At 34.6% G+C, this 6,437-nt stretch overlaps 1 pseudogene; it reads right to left on the bottom strand.

Moving 5' to 3' along the window:
• LOC9299087 overlaps positions 1-6,437 on the bottom strand; it is a 15,571-nt pseudogene that overhangs the window by 693 nt on the left and 8,441 nt on the right.

Below are 6,437 nucleotides of genomic sequence, written 5' to 3'. Positions count from 1 at the left end.
TAACTTCTTTGCTCTCTCTAGCAGCATTAATTCCGATATCTGGATTTCCTCTAGCAACTAAACCTCTTGTCAACTCCTTACCAAGTTTGCAACCTATTATCTGGTAAAACGGGAGACATTCTCATAGCCTGAATATCGGTATTCACAATCCAGAATTCCACGCATGACATTTCACTCTCTATCATATGATTCACAACATTTGATCCACTGCCTCCCACAGCAATAACTTTAATCCTTGCGTCATTTTAACTGCTCGGAGCAGATGGCTCTTCAAAATGCTCGGTAACAGGTCCAATAGACGTTTCCTTCTTGGATTGACTATTGTATTGGTCCCGTCACCTCTCTAAGCATCGATATTTCTGGGTGAAAGGATCTCGAGCTTGGCTTTGGAAATGCCATGGAGAGTTTCTGATTGGCGAAGATCAGACAAACTCTGTTTTTCTTACTCTCAATCATTCCAAAAGAGCTAACACTGCCTAAATGATTCTCTGGTAATACATTCTAAGTAAAACACGGTGGTGAAACGTAAGTTGCCATATTGAAACCAACGACTGTAGTAAATCACAAACTCCAGAACCAAAGACCAATCCAATTCCACTGGTTATTTCCTAGCAAGACCTGTTCATGAAAGTCTAAGAAGTCAAACTCAAAGCTCTCATTTAAGAATTATTATGAGTCAGTCACAAAGGAAAACACGAAATCCAGCTGCATTCTTAAAGTTAAAGGAAACAAAACCCAGCTGCAACTTTGCTCCATTGTTAACCCAGTAGTAGATATCAAAGTCTCATAGATTGAGAATTAGTGGATCAGATAAAAGAAGTGAAAAATCAGTAAACCCAAATAAAATTAAATTGCTTTCGCCATTAAAGATGGGTATTGCGAAGTTTACAGCATTACATAAAAACAATTTAAGACCGAAGAAAAACCCTAAAAAAGCTTCAATTTTTTTTGGGGTAAAACTGCAAGGCAAAGAAACTCAAAGAGAACAAAAGGGCAAAGCTGGATAAGAGTAGCGGAAGAGTTGAGAGAGGTAGGAGAGAATAAGTGATGAGGAAGGAGCTGAAGGTCCGGACTCTGGAGGAAACTATCAAGATGAACCTGCAATAAATATCTCCAGCAACAACATTCAGAAACAGAAAACGTCACAAAGAAGCCCATGTATTGAAGCCTGCCTATTCACAGAAACAAATGGATCCAGTCAAGTGGGCCAACATTCACAGAAGCCCATGTGGTTATCTTATGTAAATGTTATACTATATTTTTCTCAACAACTAATTATTTCTATTAACAAAATCCAAATTATATAAACTGATGAAATCATAGTGGAATCGCAAATTAATAATTTAAGTAAAAGCGGATAAATTGGCTCGACAAGTTCGTACCGAACCGCTTCACATCACTTATGTAAACAACATTCCGCATGAATGGCTCTTTTGAGCGTTTAATTTAAGCTGTTGACAAAAAAAAAAAAAAATCTAAGTATTTTATGATAAACAGATAATTAGTATCTTGTCTCATTAAAGATCCCCTTTTTAAAAATGATGATACATTTATCCTCCTTTTTTTTTTTTGGACAGCAAATTATGTAATTATATCGTTTCTGTGCATGGTCATTATCTTTTCTTATGAATGCGTACGTAATAGGTTTTGACGGTACAGTTAGTAAGTAATTCCGATTGTTAATAGCAGGGCCGGTCCATGAATTTTGGTGGCCTAAAGCATATTTAAATAATATAGTTTTATATATAAAAATTAATATTAAAAATTTGTCATTTAAATACTAAAATATATATAAAAGTTCAGTTTTTGTTTGAAGAAATTAAGAATATTATATAAGATTTAGTAGCCAAACTAAATAAATATTTAGAAATTTTGTTGATAGAGAAAAAAAGAATTAAAGCAACAATTGATAAATAAATAAATAACAATTTTCTCCCCCTCCACAAAATAGAAAGGAAAAAACACGTAGTAATCAAAAAAAAAAAAAAAAGAGAACCGACTAAAAAAAAAAGGGAAAAAAGGAGAAACAAAATATGTAGAAGTAAAGACTCGAACCCACCAACTTGTGATACATCAATGAGTTACACAACCAACAGACCAAAGGTAACTTTACATACTTGTGGCCTTAATGTTTTATATATATTTGGTGGCCTAAAGCAAATGCTTTGGCTGCCTTATGGGTGGGCCGGGCCTGGTTAATAGTATTCAAAAAATTTCTTCAAATTCGTCGGTATGAATATTTGTTTGAACGATTATCTGTTGATGATATATCCTTGTTCAAAAAATCGCTAGGCGTTAGTGGGGCGTTCGAGCTGGGCCTAGCGATTAATCGGTTAATCAGAGATTACACAGAAATTAATCGGAGATTAGTTTTAGGGCTTTATCTAATATTTTGGATATATATGAATTATTTGTTGAGAAATGATATAAACTCGGTTTGGTGTAGTGGTTTCAGTTGAAGTAGTGCACTAATAAACCCAAGTTCCAGTCTCAAGATCTCATTTTTGCTCTTTTTTAGTTTATTCTTCAATGAAGGGTAAACCGGACTTTACACAATCATCTTTTTCACAGATTTTGACGAGTTCTTAAACCTAAGAATGTCGGCTGCTCGTTTTTTAATACGTTTGACATCATTTTTAACTCGTTTTTCTTCTTGAATCTGCACAAATATGATAGATCTTACATGTATAATAGAATTTTAATCATAAACTACAAAAAATTGTTGTTCTCCGATTTGGACAAATCCCGCGGCTACTTACCGTCGAACGCTTAACCGGCACTTAGGCGGCCGCGGAGGCCGCATTTTTTAACAAGGGATAATATAGAGCAATATATGGTAAGTGATTTTGAATTGAAAATCTTAATTTAAATAGAGTATAAACGATCATTGTCTAGATATTAGTAAACATTGTCTCCAGATTTTCCGCAAACGAATTAGATTTACATATATATAGTAAAAAAACAAAAATCTTTATAATTAATGTCAATGGCATTACATTTTAAATAAGTGCCAACTCCATGATTTATTTAAAAAATCTCTCCGAAAATGTATATATAGATGTAGAGAAAGTGTATTCTTCTTATTGATTAGGATATGAGTACAACTCTATTTATACAGAGCGAATGATAATCTAGAATATTCAGTTTAGATTACAAACTTGATTGAGAAGTAACTTACCATATTTACAAAGATACTCCGTGTATTCTATATACGTACTCTCAAGATAAACGATCGGGAGAGAAGCCTATATTCTTACTAGAGTGAACAGCGAGGAGGGATCGTGACGCGGGTTTCGTTAGCGTGTTTGCGAGCTGGTCTTTGGAGGAGACATGAGCAAGTCGTAAAAATCCAGATTAAACCAGTTTCCAAACGAAATGATAGTCAATGGCCACATGTTTCATACACGAACGAAACACCGGTTTAGTACTAAGATATGTGGCACCAACATAGTCGCAATAGATGACATGTTGAGTGGTTGAAGAGACTCCCAATTCTTTCGTAAGAGAAGTAATCCAACCTAAATCTGCAGTTGTGTCAGCAATAGCACGATACTCTCGACTCCCACCCCAATCGGCGTCGGATAACACATGGAGAGCAAAATTATTATTACGAAGGAGGAGAATGCCATGATCACGAGTACCAGAGAGATACTGCAGAACACGTTTCACAACAACCCGGTGTAGATCAGTGGGAGCATGCATGAACTGCGAGAGCTTGTTGACGGCAAGGCGATGTCCGAACGTGTAGAGGTATTGGAGGCTGCCCACGACCATGCGATATTCAGAGCCGTCAGGAAGCGGGCTGCCAAAACTGAGTTGCAACCGCGATTCAGTAGTCACTACTTTGGTATTGGGCATGTGAATCTGTGCTAACAAATCATTAATATATTTTTGTTGCAAGAGATATAGACCAGATTGAGAACGAATCCGTCTCCTCCGAGCAAAAAGCCAAAGACGGCCCAGTCATCGGATACCCCAAAAGGTCCGAAGAAAAAGATACATGTTATAATGGGAGGATCAAAACTTTTTCGCGATTCGATCAGTGCAATCAAACAGCAAGAGCGAAAAGCAAACTTCCCAACGGTAAAGAAGGCCTAGCTGTCTCAGGATAACTACCTGAAATAACCTTTTTCGAGAGCGAGAGAGATCAGTTGGACAAACCGCATGATGATGCCTTGGTCATAACACTCGATATTGCGCATTGCAAGGTGTCTCGAGTTCTTATCGATACTGGGAGCTCAGTAGATCTTATCTTTCTTGATACCTTAACAAGAATGGACATCTCAAAGCAGGACATAAAGGGACCTATAGTGCTCCCAGTGTCAGCTCGGAGGGTCGTCAAAATGATCGAATTCGCTGTTTTTGATCGGTGTGCTGCGTACAACGTCATCTTGGGAACTCCGTGGATCTACGAGATGAAAAGAGTTTCCTCGACATACCATCAATGCATCAAATTTCTCACGAAGACCGGGGTCGAGGAGATTCTTGGGAATCAACGTGCAACAAGAATGTGATGTATGACTGGTCATAAGCTGAAGATCCAATAGCAATCACAACTAGAGGCTTCTGCAAATCCTATCAAGAAAATTGGCAGTGACCTCGTAAAATTGGTAGTCGTCTTCTCGCAGGACTCAAGATATACGTAAAAACATCAGTGTTACCAAAATTGAACGAACCCACTGGATTCATGTTCATGATCAAGAGATGAAGACAAACACACTAAGATTCTTTTTTTCTGATTCTTTTTTCTTAGCGGAAGCTAAGGTAACGGAACCAAAATCCACATAAAAGATCTTGTCTGCGATACCATGATAAATTGATGAGAGCTAAGAACACAAAATTATTTAGGAAGAATTATAATAGACTCTCATAAGATTAATTTTCCAAGTTACATCAATATATATATAGTGATAAATATGAAACCTAATTTCCTAAATTAAGATAAAGATAAATGTAAAATATACTTTCGAGATAAATGTAAATATTCCTAACTAAGATGAGATAATCTTCTAGATCCTTCTCGATCTTTATGATTTCCATATTTGTGGACAATCATCTCAACCGTCGATCTCCGGTTCTCCCAATACATTAGACTCTCACCATCTTATTTATTTCCATAATTATGTTTTCACAATCAAGAAGTTGAAGTTTATTGGAGCACTTTGTCGTTAATGGATTTGCAGGATCCTGAACTCTCTGAATACCAGGGGGTTAGTGACGAAGGGAGCAGTGACCAAGTGGAGAACATTGAAATTAAATCAAATCAAACAGTAAGTATGAAACGGAAGGTCAGCTTTATTGAATTGTGTGGGTGTAAGTATTTTTTTCCAAAGCACAGAAATCATAGTAGGAGTTGAACATATGTCAATATAAAGAATGTTTGACAAAAAAAAAAAATGTCAATATAAAGAATAGAAATCTAAAGCCATCGAGGTTATGAGTATGTAGGAAAATAATAGCAGCCATGATTGGACAAATTTTGTTGTAATTCCATCTCTATGAAAAAAATACATTTGATGGTTTTTGACATGACATTTACAAAGTTAAGAGTACCTAATCTAATGGACCATATATTTTCTATTGAAACATAATTCACATTATATTCTAATATGACACTACATATATAGAGCATATATAATCTTAAAACAGTATTTTGTCATACAACAGAACTCACATCTTGTATTTTGGTTTCTAAGTTTACTGTATCACTAGGATATGACCCGCGGTACACCGCGGGTTAATTATTTGATTTTTTTATTTTTATAAATTGATGAATTTATTGTGTATAATATTTTTTGTTGTATACCGCGGGTCACATGCGTTGTATCTAAAATAAAAAATTTTAAGTTGTATTTGTTTTGTTTAGTGTTTAAGATTGTATAATTGTATTTTGATTTGTTATTTATAGGATTTCACATGTGGTATATTGTCTCGTATTAATATTGACCCAAACCCGTCCAACCATATAATCTAAAATGAAATTAAACATCATTTTGTTTTTTTTTTTAATAACACTTTTATTTAAATGTCATATAATTCGAGTTAATTTGAAAGTTGCTTTCAAATAGTTTCCATGTATATTTTTAAATTAGTGTGTGTTTTTGGACCAACCCGTAAAAACAATTTATAATTGTATCTTAAAATACTAATTAGGATTTCACCCGTGATATACTGTCCCATTTTAGATAATTGTAAAAATTAAAGAAAGATCCGAATGACTCAATTTCGGGTCTGAATAAAATAACGACATGATTAAATGCTCAATTTGTTCTTAATAATGTTAATATAGATTACACACATATTTTTATTCATCGATTGAGTAATATATGTCCGTTTTAAAAAATTTGAATTGTAACATATACTGAAAAAAAAACTAAAATTTACTAACTATTTATATATTTTATAATAATTTAAAATAATATAAATATTAGATCAAA

The sequence above is a fragment of the Arabidopsis lyrata genome (genome assembly GCF_000004255.2).
Source record: "Arabidopsis lyrata subsp. lyrata unplaced genomic scaffold ARALYscaffold_53, whole genome shotgun sequence".
Taxonomy (NCBI): Eukaryota; Viridiplantae; Streptophyta; class Magnoliopsida; order Brassicales; family Brassicaceae; genus Arabidopsis; species Arabidopsis lyrata.
Note: the sequence above shows the minus strand (reverse complement) of the source record. Positions and strands in the feature narration are given on the sequence as shown.